The sequence below is a fragment of the Canis aureus genome, chromosome 9, assembly GCF_053574225.1.
Source record: "Canis aureus isolate CA01 chromosome 9, VMU_Caureus_v.1.0, whole genome shotgun sequence".
Taxonomy (NCBI): domain Eukaryota; kingdom Metazoa; phylum Chordata; class Mammalia; order Carnivora; family Canidae; genus Canis; species Canis aureus.
In genome coordinates this window covers 43,054,495-43,071,367 of record NC_135619.1, presented here as the reverse complement: position 1 = coordinate 43,071,367, position 16,873 = coordinate 43,054,495, and the positions used below count along the sequence as shown (strand labels likewise).

At 34.8% G+C, this 16,873-nt stretch overlaps 1 protein-coding gene and 1 long non-coding RNA gene across 12 annotated transcripts in view; one reads left to right on the top strand and one right to left on the bottom strand.

Annotated features, from left to right (window-relative positions):
* Positions 1 to 16,873, bottom strand: part of FUT8 (fucosyltransferase 8) — a 301,575-nt gene that overhangs the window by 255,435 nt on the left and 29,267 nt on the right. The window contains exon 1 of one of the 11 annotated variants that reach the window (XM_077909646.1): positions 1,215 to 1,239. The exons of 9 other annotated variants lie outside the window; for them this stretch is intronic. The gene's annotated coding sequence lies outside the window, so the exon portion shown is untranslated. Of the gene's footprint in view, positions 1 to 1,214; positions 1,240 to 16,873 lie in introns of those variants that run through there. One more of the 11 variants, XM_077909652.1, reaches the window with a different exon arrangement.
* On the top strand, positions 738 to 3,575 carry LOC144320743 (uncharacterized). Its single transcript, XR_013386346.1, has 2 exons — positions 738 to 1,044; positions 3,384 to 3,575. It is a non-coding gene; the product is annotated as an uncharacterized LOC144320743 (long non-coding RNA).

Here is a 16,873-nt window from a genome sequence, read left to right as displayed (position 1 = left end):
TTGAGCGTCTGCCTCAGGGTGTGATCCCGAGGTCCCAGGATCGAGTCCCACATCAGGCTCCCTGTATGGAACCTACTTCTCCCTCTGCCTATGTCTCCGCCTCTCTCTCTCTGCCTCTCATGAATAAATAAATAAAATCTTTAAAAAGAAATAAAAAGACAGACCACTGCTAAGCCTGAGCCAACTACTCCAGGGGCCCATAAACAATTCCTAAACGGCCATTAACTATAAAAATCAGCCATGGTTCATCATTATTCCTTCCTTGTAACTTCACCCAGAAGTCTTTACCAACTTCTCACAATAATCCAGTAGTTTAGGATTTATACTTCTAACTGTTACAGAGTAACGGGTACCAGATTTACCCTCAGACAGTAAACAACTACAAAACTAGACAAAACATATGACATAGCAGTTTATAGACAGTGGACAATAATTAGTGTAGATCTGCATTCCCTGACAGAAGCAAACAAGCTAGATAAGCCCCATGAACATCTTGACTTTCTGCCAAGAGACATGCTCTAGACACTACAGCAGGCAGGAAGATTCAAAACAGCACAGCAAACTACTTAATTCGAAAAGACAAAGATATAAGTTCAGTAAAGTACAGGTGACAGGAATTACCAGAATACTGTATCAGAGAGGAGGAGTTAAGCAGAAAAAAGCTCTAAGCATCTAGGTAGGGGTTCACTTGATTCTGACTCAATACTAATCTACATACACTTAAGAGTAAAATTCTACGAGGTCAGGCAGAAAACAACTGCTGAGGAGTTTAAAGAAAAAAAAAAAAGAACAATGCAAGGTTCAAACAGAGCTTGGAACAATGGAGGTTCCACCCAATCAAAGCAGAGAAAGACTTTGTATATTCTGGGCAATAAGTAGAGACCTCGGCGTCGCTAAATCAGTCCTAGAGTAAAGACTACTTACTCTCTAATGATCCCAACAGAACTTAAAAACAAACCTTGAAGGAATAACCGGAACTTCAATTTAACATCTGTAACCAGATGACCAGCCAAATGGAAAACGTCATTATTCACAGGGCATCAGGTAAAGTACTAAGAAAGGTTCTGCCTCAGTAGTGGGGCAATTAGATTAAATGGTCCCACTTAACAAAGATTAAAAGCACTATCTTAAAGGATCAAACACTTTACAAGTGACTTCAATATATTCCAGAAAAAGTTTCAAGAATATTTATAGGAATACAAAAATATCCTCACCCACAAGGTAAAATTTGCAATGTCTTCTTCCTTTACATGCCTGATAAGCTTCAATTGATTTCTAAGCAGGTTTAAAAAAAAAGAATAAGGAAAAGAAAACAGAGCCATAATGAGTAAAAATATCAATCAAAAACAGCCTAAACATGACATAGTTGATAGGATTAGGAAACTAGGACATTAGAAGTTGTTATAAATCCCATATATTCTAGAACCTAGAAAAAAAGGTTGACTACATTTTCAGTAAAGACAGAATAAAAGACCCAACCCAAACATCTAAAAATGACAACCAGAATGTTGGAGATGCTCTGACACTCAGTGATTAAGATTTTCTGATGGATTCAGAGCTCTATTCCTGGTATTGTATGTAGTAAGGTAGGAGTATTATATTGTTCCCTCAATTCCTTTTGAGTGGTTCTTCCTAGCCTCAAGTAGTTCCCTCACAGGCATGTACTGATTAGTACTCAACTGAATTCTTGAAAATTCTCCTGTAACTCTTTCTCTGATGTTCTGTCCTGTGACCTCTAGCTGCCTTGGCTCCCTACAGCCTATCAGCTCCTTCTCTTCAACTCAGGAAGATCTCGTGGCTCCTCCTGGGTTCTACTGACCTACACTATGCCTAAAAACTCTCTCCAGGCTAGAGCAATCTTAAGTCTCACATAATTTATTTCCTGTCACTCAGGGATCAAAGACTTTTGCTGCCTGATGGCAATGTCTTAGGAAGTGTTGTTTCATATCTTTAATCCACTTAGTTGTTTAGGGTGTAAGGATATTAATCCCTGTCGGTACATCCTGGATAGAAGCACTATTTTCATTCTTTTGAAGGGGATCTATGAGCTAGATTAATTTCGTGATAGAAAAAAAAAATCCGTGATAGCAATAAACACTGAAATTTTCAAAAAATTAGAGTCAATTAACACCACTCATATGTTATCCTAAAGCATATAATAAATGCATAATATGGGGTAGAAAAGAATAGCAACCATGAAGTGAAATAGTCAAATACCAGCTGAGCTCAAAGAATAAACAGGATCCAGTAATCAAAATTAGTAAAAAGTTATTTGTTGGCTATGTATTTAACAGCCAATGCAACTAATCTAGAGTAAGGTCTTCTACCAAAAAATGAGGAAAGATTGCTTTTGGTATGTTGCTGAAGTGCAAGTGGTCAAGATCAAAAACAAATGATAGGTAATTCCCAAGTTGTTTACCAAGAGGTTTTTGATATAAGCAAGAAAGAGATACAACCTACACACCCAATATTCCTGCAGCTGGCTCTTAACTTCCCTGTGTTTCTCTATGAGAGCCTTAATAATCCAAGCTTGCCTACACACTGGTTAAAATGGCTTTTGATGAGGCCACATCAGAACTTGATACAGTAAATGAAGCCTCATCCAAAGCAACCCTCAGGGCACCTGGGTGGCTCAGTGGTTGGGCCTCCATCTCCGGCTCACGGTGTGATCCTGGGGTCCTGGGATCGAGTGTCACATCAGACTCCCTGTAGGGAGCCGCTTCTCCCTCTGCCTATGTCTCTGCCTCTCTTTGTCTCTCATGAATAAATAAAATCTTAAAAAAAAAAAAAAAAAAAAAAAAAGGACAGCATCCTCATCATGAGGTTGCTCAGAGACAACCTAACATTATAGACAGCAGACAGTGCAGGAGAAGACTGTGATGTTGCAAAAGAGATTAGAAAACTAAGTGCATACAGGGTGTAATCCTTCTCCCCCTCAAGAAACCTTTGTACACATTTCCATTTCTTATTCCTCTTGAATGTTCTATAGCAAAGAAACCCATTCATGTGTATATGGAATCAAATGTTTATAGTCTTTTCACACTGTAGCTTTGGGAAAAACCCATTCCTTGATTTGTGTTTGCCTTAGCCCTCCTGGTGTGCAGTTACTGTTGTAGAAAACTATTAATAGCTTCATTTCACATAAACATAAGTAACTTCTGAACACTTACATAGAGGACTAAAAATGTATCTGGTATTTAAGTAATCTGAACCAGTTCTGCAAGTAATTGTGTTTTGTATTACTTTGAAGATATGAAAATGTAGTTAATTATCATTTAAAGAGTATTCTACATAACTTAATTTCTATTTTCCCTCTCTTTTTCCCAGGGTTTCCTTTTCAGTAAGCAACTTTTCCATGTTCTTAATGTATTCTTTTTTGGTAGGAATCCAGAAGTATGAGATTAAATGGAAAAGCATTTGACATTTCTGGGCTGGATGTCACAAATTAAAAGGCCTCCTGTATCCTGTATATGATGGAGATCTTGCATGTCAACAGGAGTTTCCTTATTCACTCTTCATTTGCTGCTATTTAAGTTGACAACTTTCCTTCCTAATAAAAATTTACTTATACCTCCTGCCTTTGTAGTTCTGGTATTCACTTTACTATGTAACAGAAGTAGCATGTTGCCACTAGAACGCAAGCATTGCTTTTGGCAAGTTAAAGTGTATGTCATTTCTTAATACACTAGAAAGAGGAAACAAAGTACACAAGTCTACATCTAAAACCTTAGTACTTTTTCATGCAGATTTGTTCAGGTGTAAGAGGGCATCCAGTTTGTCTAGTATTGTTAGAGAGCTGGACCGCTATTGTGTGGTCATTGATTATAGTTCCAAAATAGCCTTATGAAATGTTATGCCTTATTTAACAGCAAAGTAACATACAATTAAAAAATGTAAAGAGATCCTTTTATAGTTGTGATCCTTTCAAGTGGTATGAAATCAAAGTCAAAATACTAAAATTTCCATCAGTTATAATACCATCATTCCTTTTAAATTCCCATGGTACGCTGAATTTTTAAATCTTTTTCAACTTGCCTTACACTAAATTTGGCTTTTTTCCCCATCCCATCTCCATAAAGCTGTGTACACTGCAAGAGCCAAGACTATGTGTATTTTTATATCCTTTAGTGGTTTGTAACACACTATTGTCTTGACATCCATTAGTATTTAACATTTTCTGCTCACCAATATCCCTTCTATTCATTTCACACGGATATTGCAAAGATCAAAGAGAGTAACATTTGTGATGGTACTTTGCAAAATAAAAATGTTTTGCAGACCTCAGATGAATTTTATTTCATTATCTGTGATAATCCTAAATCTTAGCTGGCATGTAGTAGAATGCTCCACAGAATAAAAACAGAACTGGCTCTCATGATTAGCATGAATTTAACAGTGGCTCTACAGCATCCTTTATTCTGTCCCCTTTTCTACAGGTTCTAGAGTCCACTTCATCATGCTAGGAGTCATCATCCCAACACCATCCCTGTCCCCACATCATCTGGCATTTTTATGATTTCCAGAGCCAGCTCCAGTTCCAGCTCCCAGTCTAACAATTCATAATGACTGGCATGTTCCCTACCATCTTCAGGTCCTATCAGGCCCCTCTCTTACTGGATAAGACACAGAGAAAAATTAACAAAGCAAAGGCTTATGACCTAACATTATCTCTATGTTGAATAAAAAATCACTTGCACCTTTTTTTTTTAATAAATTTTTATTTATTTATGATAGTCACACAGAGAGAGAGAGAGAGAGAGGCAGAGACACAGGCAGAGGGAGAAGCAGGCTCCATGCACCGGGAGCCCGAAGTGGGATTTGATCCCGGGTCTCCAGGATCGCGCCCTGGGCCAAAGGCAGGCGCCAAACCGCTGCACTACCCAGGGATCACTCACTTGCACCTTTTTAAAAAAATGCTAGTATAAATATGTAACATTGCCTTAGCTGCATTTTAAGTAGGATATGAGAAGCTCTGGATGTCGTAACTTTCAAGATTATCATGATTTTCAAGAACATATTCCGGCATTGAGAAAAGAATCCTAAAATAGAAATGAAGAAGAGTCTTTGAATCTAATCCCAGCTCTGAATATCAATTTACTACATGATCTTGGATATAACATATCACTTGCCTAGACTTCTAGTTATTCTCCTACAAATCAAAGAACTGGAAAAAAACTGTTAAAGTCTCTCGCAGCTCTAAAATTCCGGGAGTGAAAGCCTACACTATAACTTCTAGGAGCCATTAAAAGTCTCCAGCTTACATATCAATTCACCTTTATGCCTTACTATTAAACACGCCCTCTTTCCCAGAAACATTCTAAATAATTCATCTTGACAAGATACGATTTGAGTAACCAGTCCTAGAACCAAGTGTTTTCTTTAATCTTTTGCTTAAAACAATTCTTTCCATTCCAAAAACTTATTTTTGCTTCATTATTATAAAACAGAGATGTTTTCTTCTATCTCTTTACCATCATACAGTGATTATAGTTCCCTAATTTACTGTTAACTGAAAAGTATAGCTTATATTCAGCAATAAACTCACATAAAATTTACTTCCCCAAAAAACCAGTCCTGGACACCTTCAGTCCTACCTTAAAATTTTTTTTTCAATTTTATAATAGTTTTATATTACAGACAGGTTGCAACAAAGAGTTTCCATATGCCTCATACTCATATCTCCCTATTGTTAACATTTTGCAGTACTATGGAACATTTGTCACAATTAATGAAAAAAAATGTCAAACAGTACTACTAATGAAACTCCATACTTTATTCAGACAAATACACTAAATATCAAAAACAATTTCAAAGCAAACTCTTAAAAAGAGCAATGAAAACATAATACAACATAATGAAGGCCACACAGTAAACAGAACATACACAGTAAATGTCAGAGCTAAAATCTAGCATATCTGTGTCAATAATAAATGCAAACAGCTTAACTCCTCTACTTAAAGGAAAAAGTTTAGATTGGTTCCTGAAGTAAAACCCAATTGTATATTACACAAGAAGACCTAAAACAAAGTAACTAAGAAATATTAAAAGGAAAAAGATATGAGCAAAGGTATAATGGGCAAATACAACCAAAAAGGAAGCAAAAGTTATGATCTTATTGACAAGGTAGAATTCAGGCCCAAAAAAACATCTGCCAAGACAAAGTAGAACTTTTTATATGCTAAAAGACTAATTAACAATGAGGAAGATAAATCAGTTATGAATACTTTTGCACCAAATAACCCGTCACAAGTTCTATAAAACAAAAATCTACAGCAGCTATATGAAAAGTTTAATAGACAGAGTAATCGTAAGTGAAGCTACAGAAGACCAAAGCCATGTAATCAGTAAGGGAAATTATTGTAACATATTGAATTTACTATATTGAATTTAGTGTTGTAATAGAGAAAATCTCTTTTCATGTGGACGTGGACTATTCACAAAAAGGATCATATATAATATCATACAGAAAATCTCAGTAAGTTCACAATAGAAATAACATAAATTATGTTTTCTGATCACAGTGCAATAAAACTACACATGAAATATAGTAACAAAAAGCCCTTACTCCTGCAGGTTAAAAAATGTTTTCTTAAACAACTTGAATAAAACAGAAAAAAACAAAATTGCATAATACATAAAAAAATATGATGAACTCCAAGTGGATCAGAGATCAAAATATAAAAATTAAACCATGAAAGTCCTGTAAAAAAAATGATTTCAAATATAACCTGTGAATGACAACAGTCTAGCAGTGACTTAAAGTCCAAAAGCAAAAGATATAGTTTTTAAATGATAAACTCAAAAAACGCTATTTTTTAAAGTATGCATGGCCAAAATCCCCACAAACCTGTAAGTAAAGGCAGAAAACAAACTGAGAAAATATGTGGCTACTAACGACCATTGCATACTTCAATTGTGGCCAGTCCAAACTCAGAGGTGCTCTAAGTATGAAATACATCCAAGATTTTGAAGACTTGGTACAAAGAAGAATTAAAACAAAATATCTCATTAATAATTTTTATATTGATTACATGTCAATGATATACTAATTTTGACTGTTGAAATGATAGTATTTTAAATATATGTGGTAATATTTAGATATATAAGTTAATCATAATTAAAAGTATACTTTTAATTTTATAATGTACAATTTTAAGTCTTCTAGTAGCCACATATGGCTCACATTTACCTATCAGATAGCACTAATTTATATCAATCCCCCAGCTCTGCTGCCATTCTAAAGACAGACTTTCACAAATACAATAAAACATATGGAGGTTATTCCAATGAGATATCATTTATAATAGAAAAGATTAGAAATATCTCAACAGGGTCTGGATGAATAAATTATAATACATTAACACAATGGATATTATACAGCTTTAAAAAAGTATGAAGAAGATCTCTATGTACATATTGCTCTCCAGGATATACTGCTGTATAAATAAAAGCTAAGTACAGAACAAATACAAGGTATGCCAGCTTTTCAGGAAAAATGTAGATATATCTTATTTTCTTAAAAACAAAGTACTGGAACTCCGAAATTAGTAAAAATAGTTACTTGTAAAAGGCAAAGAAAGGGGCCAGGAAGGAGGAGACACAGGTAAAAGTAAGACTTACCTAAGGGCATATGACTAAATAGTTTTGATTTTTGCACTAAGTGAATGTTCTGCATATTTACGAATAAAATTAAATCAAAAGGAAAAACAAAAGCACCCAAATCATCTTAAATTTCTAATGAATCAGTAAAATTACTACACGAAAAAAAGATTTAATGTTTGCGTCGTATGTATGTATGTGTGTTTTTATTCTTTTTAATTTTTTTAATTTATTTATTCATGAGAGACGGGGGTGGGGGGACAGAGACACAGGCAGAAGGAGAAGCAGACTCCATGCAGGTGCCTGACATGGGACTCGATTCCGGGTCTCCAGGATCACACTCTGGGCTGAAGGCAGCGCTAAACCTCTGAGCCACCCAGGCTGCCCTGTATGTGTGTTTTTAAAGATTTTATTTATTTATTCATGAGAGACACAGAGAAGCAGAGACATAGGCAGGGGGAGGAGAAGGCTCCCTGCAGGGATCCCAATGTGGGACTGGATCCCAGGACCCCCAGATCACGACCTGAGCCAAAGGCAGACGTTCAACCACTGAGCCACCCAGGTGCCCCCACACAAAAAAGATTTAAAATGACTCTGAAAGACAGTACTCTGGTAATAGGATATATTAGTATAATATATTCTAAAGAGAAAATGAACGACTAGAGAAATCTTGAGATTCAGTTTTGCAATTTTTGATAATTCAGGTGTGATTTGCAAACAATGTTTTTGCATGGTGTAGAATAAATCAAATAGGTAAATGTGTTTTTAGGAACTAAGATATTTCGTTTGGTGGGGGAAACAAAATATAAAATGAAAAAAATTAAGACAAAATAGACTCTAATGTTAAATTTGAACTGATGTATGATTTTACTTTTTAAAAACAATATATTTCTTAGCTTTGTCCAATAAGAAGTATTAGAAGCAATGATGCCCCTCAAAAAATGAACCTAGCACCCAGATCATGGTATCTAAATCTTGTTCTCATCTCCAAAGCAGCAAATATATAAAGTTAGCCTGGGACATCATCTTCTGCCTGACATAAAGAGTTCAAAGCCCAAAAAAAGTTCCAAAAAAAGATACACAGAACACATGCACACAGACATACAAGAAAGCTTGAAGGGGCTTCCGCAAGCCAAATTTGAACATCTAATCAGAAGCCATACGTGATTATAAAACATTAAATACATAAAAATCGGGATCCCTGGGTGGCGCAGCGGTTTGGCGCCTGCCTTTGGCCCAGGGCGCGATTCCGGAGATCCGGGATCGAGTCCCACGTCAGGCTCCCGGTGCATGGAGCCTGCTTCTCCCTCTGCCTGTGTCTCTGCCTCTCTCTCTCTCACTGTGTGCCTATCATGAATAAAAAATAAATAAATAAATAAATAAATAAATAAATAAATAAATAAATAAATAAATACATACATACATACATAAAAATCAATGAGACTACTGATTAAAAACAAATGGAAGAGGGGGAAGTTCTATGTCATATATGGTAGACTACGTTTGTCCAAACCAATCCTCCTATAGGTAACAATCATAAAACTTGAAAAAGTACAAACAACAATAACTACCTAAAGGTACAGGAACATGAACAGAAGCAGGCAGATTCTGAAGGGCAATATAGTCTTGGAACAAAAAAATGGCAGCAGTAAGTTTCCAAATATATTGTCCACAGCCTCAGGGGCAGCCATAATCAGTGGCCACACGATGAAAATAAAATTCCCACAGATACCCACAGATTTTAATTGCAGTTTTTCTCTCTCCCGGAATACCAGAGGAAGCTTTCAAAGCAACTGCGAATACTGCAAAGTGAAGGGGAAATTCCAGAAAGAAGAGAGTCAGATAGTAAAGTCATATATTCTACTTGTAACTCTTGCCAAATCTTTGGCAGACCAACTGACTGACCAATGAACTGTATATACGGAGGACAGACAACAGCTAATGATTGGAGGGAAAAAAAATAAAACAAAACAACCACAACTGAGAACTGAACTGCCTCCTAAGATAGAGCCTGTAGTATGAGCATAACCAAACTGCCTGCTAACACAAAGGCATCAGCCCTTTTATAGAAGAATATAATGGAATCTATAAAGACTATAATACAAATTTATTTGACATACAAAGGTCAGGAAAGTAAGACCAAACCACAATAAACAAAAAAATAAATACCAACCTTGTAGAATCAGATGTTTGCATCAATAAACAAGGATTTTAAAAGAGCTATTATAATTATGTTCAATGAATAAAGGAAAACATGCCCATAAAGAAATAGAAACCACAGAAAAACAACCAAATAGAAATTCTAGAACAGTAAAAGAGTATCTACAACAAGGAGAACATACCAGAAATGACACAGGGAAGAGTTAGTGAACCTAAAGTTAGATCAAGAGAAACTTAACTTTCCCAGAAGTTATTCCTCTTGTAACTGGAAGTGTGTACACTTTGACCAACATCTCATGTCTGTCAACCCCCAGCCCCTGGTAACCACCATTCCACTCTGTTTCTAGTTCAGCTTTTTCAGACTCCACATAGGCAATTCAAGTACCTATCCTGTATGATATACAATATTTGTCTTTCTCTGTCTTATTTCACTTAGCATACAATGCCCTCAATATCCATCCACATTGTCATAAATGATAGAACTTCCTTTCTCTCATAAGAATAACATTCAAAAAAAAAAAAGAATAACATTCCATTGTATATATATTATGTACCATATCCCCTTTACCCATTCATCCACTAACAGATATCTTGGCTATTATGAATAATGCTGCAATGAACACAGGAGGGCAGGTATCTCTCCAAGATCCAGTTTCTACTTCCTTCGGATATATACCCAGAAGTAGGATTACTGAATCATACGGTAGCCTTATTTTTAATTTTCTGAGGAACCTCCATACTGTTTTCCATGTGGGTGTACTAATTTACATTCCCATCAACAGTTCACTTTTCTCCACAGCCTTGCCAACACTTATTATCTCTTGTCTTTTTGACAACAGCCATTTTAATAGGTGGAGGTGATATCTCATTGTGGTTTTGATTTGTATTTCCCTAGTGATTAGTAACACTGAGCATCTTTCCATGTAACTAAGCCATTTGTATGTCTTTTATGGAAAAATGTCTATCAAGTTCCTTTCCCCATTTTATAACTACATTAAAAAGCTTTTGCTATTGAGTAGTTTAAGTTCTTTATAGATTTTGGATATTAAACCCTTATCAAATATATGACTTAGAAATATTCTCTCCCATTCCATAGTTAAGGTAAGTTCCTTCTTGTGCACTCAATTTGTTGATAGGTTAAATCATGAAAGGATGTTGTGTTTTGTCAAATACTTTTAATGCATCTATTAAGATGACATGATCTTTATCTTTCATTCTAATAACTTGGTTTATCACATTTATTGATTTGTATATGCTGAATCATCTTTGCAACCCAGGGATAAATCCCACTTGATCCTTTTAGTATATTGTTGAATGTGGTTTGGTAATATTTTGTTAAAGATTTTTACATTTTTGTTCATCAGGAATACTGGCCTATAGTTTTCTTTACTTGTAGTGTCCTTGACTGGTTTTCATATCAAGGTAATGCTGGCCCTGCAAAATGAGTTCATGAGTTATTTCCTCCCCTTATAGTTTTCATAAGAGTTTGAGAAAGATTGATATTAACTCTTTTTTTTTAATTTATTTTTTATTGGTGTTCAATTTACTAACATACAGAATAACCCCCAGTGCCCGTCACCCATTCACTCCCACCCCCCGCCCTCCTCCCCTTCTATCACCCCTAGTTCGTTTCCCAGAGTTAGCAGTCTTTACGTTCTGTCTCCCTTTCTGATATTTCCCACACATTTCTTCTCCCTTCCCTTATATTCCCTTTCACTATTATTTATATTCCCCAAATGAATGAGAACATATAATGTTTGTCCTTCTCCGACTGACTTACTTCACTCAGCATAATACCCTCCTGTTCCATCCACGTTGAAGCAAATGGTGGGTATTTGTCATTTCTAATAGCTGTAACTCTTCTTTAAATGCCTGGTAGAACTCACCAGAAAAACCATCATCTGAGACTAGGGTTTATTTGTTGAGAGGTTTTTGATTACTGATTAAATCTCCTTACTAGTAATTGGTCTGTTCAGATTTTCTATTTACCTGAGTCAGTCTTGGTATGTTATATGTTTCTGAGAATTTATCCATTTCTCTACATTGCCCAACTTGTTGGCATATAATTATTCCTAACAGTCTTATGATCTTTTGCATTTCCATGGTTATGAGTTATAACATCTCATTTCTGATTTTGAATCCTCTTTTTTTCTTGTTAAGTCTAGCTAAGAGTATGTCTACTTTATCTTTAAAAAAAAAAAAAAAACCTAGTTCTTAGTTTCACTGATCTTTTCTATTGTCTTTTTAGTCTCTATTTCATTTATTTCCACTCTGATCTTTAGAATTTCCTTTACTAACTTTGGGTTTTGTTTTTCTAGTTCCTTGAGGTATAAAGTTAGGTTGTTTATTTGAGCTCTTTTTCCTGAGGGTGAAAATGAGGGTGTTTATTGCTATTAATTTTTCTCTTAGAACTGTTTTTGCTATATCCCTTAAGTTTTGGTATATTATATTTCCATTTGCATTTGTCTCAAGGTAATGTTTTATTGGACTGGTTGTTCAGTAGTACACTGTTTGATCTCTACATATCTGAATTTTCCAGTTTTCTTTTTGTAATGGATTTCTAGTTTCATACCATTGTGATCAGAGAAGATGCTTAATATAGTAAAGCTATTTTGTATGACACAATAGTAGTAGATAATAGTAGACTTTGTCTGGTACAGACAAAAGTGACATATATTTGTCAAATTTTCTAAAATATACAACACAAAGAATGAACTTTAGTGTAAACTATGGACTTTAGTTAGAAATAATGCATTAATATTTGTTCATCAATTAAAACAAATGTGTCATTCTAATAATATAAGATGTAAATAACACGGGGGAACTGGGGAGTGGTGGGTATAATGTGAGAACAATATACTTTCTGATAAATTTTTCTGTAAATATAAAAGTTCTCTTAAAAAATTAAAAATTTTTTTAAAGATGCTGTAAGCAAAATCAAATGACAGGTGAAAAATTGAGAGAAAATATATACAACATACATTGCAGACAAAAATCTAATATCCCTAGTATAGAAAGAACTCTTAAAAGCCGAGAGAAAATTAAACCAAAAACCTGATAAAGAAGTTGGCAATAGATAATTCACAAATAATAAAATACGTAAAAACTGCCCTTGAGTATACAAAACATGTTCAACTCATTACGCTGACATGCCACTTTTCACCTATCCTCAAAATTTTTAAATATGATATTCTGTCAAAACTACAGGAAAATAGGTACTCTTATAAATTGCTGGTGTTAGGTAAACTAGTACAATGCTAATGGAGAAAAATTTAGCCGTATCTAATAAAACACTCAAATGGTGTTTTACCTTCTAACTTAGCAATTTCACTTCAAGAAATTTGCCCTAAAAAAAAAAAAAAAAGGTAGTACACGAAGATATATGCACAAGTTATTCACTGCAGCACTACTTTTAATTGCAAATTAGTGGAAAAACCCTAAATAACAAAAAATCTTAAATTGGAGCATGGTTGAGTAAACTATGGCATCCATACAGTCAAGTACTGTACAACTATAGAAATATGAGGAAGATTAGTGACTTCCAGGATACATTAGGAGAAAAGTAAAGGGCAAAGAATATTTATTGTATGTAAACTTTTGAGTAAGAAAAGGAATTAAGAAAATATCTACAGATCAGAATAAAGTAAAGATTTAAACAAGAAAACTGTAAGATTGGTTACTAGCAAGGGATGTGTATCAGTTTCTTGTGGCTGCTGTAACAAATCACCATAAACCTGGTAGCTTAAAACAAATTTACTCAAAAAAAAAAAAAGAAAAATTTACTCTTGGGACACCTGGGTGGTTCAGTGGTTGTGTCTGCCTTTGGCTCAGCTCATAATCCTGGGGTCCTGGAATCGAGTTCCACATCAGGCCCCCCCAAAGGAGCCTGCTTCTCCCACTGCCTATGTCTCTGTGTCTCTCATGAATAAATAAAATCTTTAAGAAAACAAACAAACAAGTTTACTCTTAACAGTTCTGAAGGCCAGAAATCCAAAATCGGTTTCACTGAGCCGAAATTGAGGTATAAATACGGCCTCACCCTTAGGAGTCTCCAGGATGGAATCTGTTCCTTGTCTCTTCCGGCCTCTCTCTGGTGGCTGCCAACATTGATTGCTTGGCTTGTACAACACTACAACTCTGCCTCTATGATCACACTGCCTTCTCCTCTTCTATGTCAAGTCTCCCTCTGCTTCCCTCTTACAAGAATATACCATATGTAGGACCCACCCAGGTTAATGGTCCATCTCAAGAGCCTTAGCTCATTTTAATTACATCTATAAAGACCTCATTTTCATATAAGATTACATTCACAGGTCCCAGAGATTAGTGTATGCATGTCTCATGCATGTCTTTTAGGAGGTCACTTTACAGAGTGGATGAAAATGGAATGGAAGAGATGGAGGAATGACATTTGAGGATATGTTTTTATATAGTTCTGACTCCTGTTAATGAACTCCTATAGTTCTCAACCATATGAATGTTTCACATACTCCAAAAAATAAATAAAATCAACAGGTATGTAAGAGGGCTAGCCCACTTATATACCCTAAAGTGGTATATAAACAGAAGGAAGCAAACCAAAAACTATTTCAAATAATTAACACATCACCACTGAAAAGAGAAGTAGAGCCACTGGAGAGAAGTAACTTTGAGCATGGTATTTTGTCTATACTCTCAAGCTGAAAACAAAAACAACATTAGTTTGTTTTTACCACTGGAATGGGTTATCAATTTTGAGACTATCTTTTATGCATTTTAAGATTAACTGAATAAGTAAATATATTGTAAATAATCAGAGCCAGGTGTCTCGTTGTCAGCAAAGAGAATTGCAAATACTTGAAAATTTAAGTTTAGAATGAATCCTAGGATACTGGATTGAAACTGGAGCTATCAACTTGAGATCAGGTTACAGATACACATACATAGAAATATAAATAGATATGACTGTGTCAGCATGTATAGTTTCCTAACTCTACCTAGAGGGCCTAGAAACAGTGACACTACCGTGACAATGAACACAGTAACTAGCACCCAGACGTTTTATCTGAATACTCTTCTTCACTAAGAGGAATTGAGACTTCTTAGAAAAATTGCTGATTTCACCTCAGAGGCTGGGATAGTAGTACAAGGAAGACCCAGAATATCTTGTGCCAGAAATAAGGAAATGTTCAAAGAATTATGGTAGTATGTCTTAAGAAAATAGGAGTCGCCGTAAAGGGACCAGATCTAGGACAATCTGAGAATCACAATAAATGACAATAATTTGATAGCACTAAGTCAAAATAAGAATCTATGTGTATGTACATATTAGAATGTCAACTAATTAAAGGAGAAGTCACCATCTGGCAACCACCATATTAATAACACTGGTTCAATCAAAATTCCTCAAAGGGATGCCAAAGTAGTTAAGAAAAGTCTGATGAGAAACAAAGTATTTATATGGTCTCAAATATTTCCTCGCAATATACTTACTAATTGCAAAGGAGAAAAAAATAGTAAACTGTTACAGTGAAGAAAACTGGCAAGTGATCAAAGTTAACATCACTAGTAATGGGACAAATTCAACATTTTGTGTCTCCAGATTGAACATCATGAGAAGGATACAACATCACTACTGGGTAGCCCTGCAAAAAATGCATAACTAATGGTACACAGATGAGATATTAGACAAATTGAAGGCTATTCTCCCAAATAACTGGGCTATACTCTTCAAAAAAGTCAATATTATAATAGAAACATTTCCACATTAAAGAAAATGAGAGCAGGTGAAAACTAAAAGCAACTCATCACCTGGAATTTGATCCTGGACTGGAGAAAATGCTTCTTCTTTTGCTTTATTATTTGGTCAATTAGTGAAACTTAAATTCATAGACTATATAAATATTTAATAAATAGAGATATAGTATACTATATATTTATTAAATATTTATAGAGGCTTATAGAGAATGTCCTTAATTACTTCAAGAAACTGCCTAATTTCATAAAATACACATTGAGTTTTCAGAGGATCATGTCTGCAATTTTCAAACAGTTCAGAAAAAAATAGAAAATTATTTTTTAAAATTTATAAAATATTAACATTTGGGGAACAAGATGAAAGATATAGAAGAATTCTTTATACTATTCTTGTGCCATTCATTTTTGCAAGTCTGAAATTATTTTAAAAATACAAAACTTAAAAAACTTTAAAAGTTACTAGGGTAATAATTTTGAGATTGGAAAATATTCCAAGGAACCGATCCAGGACCAGCTAAAGGGTAGAAAAGTTTCTGTGACACTCCAAGATCCAAAACTGTGTAGTACAGCAGGGTAGCAACTGGAAACATATCTACATCTGTCTACATCTGCCTGGTGTCTTATTCATTCCCAGTTCCAGTCCATGCCTCCCACACCAGGCATATGTTAAATGGATGAACCTATATAAAAATAACAACCAACAATGATAATCTGCATTAGAAAATGAACAAAAGCTGTTTAGAAATAAGTCCTAAAAATTAAGTTTCTAAACATAATTTAGCAGCAGAATCTTTTTCCCTACAAAAATCTTAAATAGAACCTCAATACAGGAAACAAAGTGAAGTCGCTCTAGTTTTAATGTGGATCTGATGAAAATTTGGAACTCCTCAACTTCTCTTCACCCAGCATAAAAAGACTCTAACACCAATTTTTCAAGATTCAAGAGCTCTGAGAAGGTTATTTTATTTTTGAGAAGGTAATTTAAAGATAGAAGGATAGTCTTATTTTGAAGCTCTAATGTTAGCCTCCACTGATACAAACTTTTCCTTGCTTTTTCTAAACCTTTATCCAAAGAACCACTCAGCCCCAAGGCAAATTATTTCCTTTTCACTGTTCTAAGCCTTAGGAACTGTTAAATAATTAATATTCAAGATTGGTTCTTCTCAAGAACCTTCAACTACCTGGATTCCACTGAAACGCACTGCTGAAAGCTATGAAATTTATCTCCAAATAAGAAGTTGGATAGGAAAATTCAGATTTAAAAAAATTATCAGTAAATAATAATCCTCCCCAATAACTAAGAGATATAGCCACAAACTGGCCTATAGTATATAAAATATGGTATATGAATCCACTGGGATACCCAAAATCCCTTCAA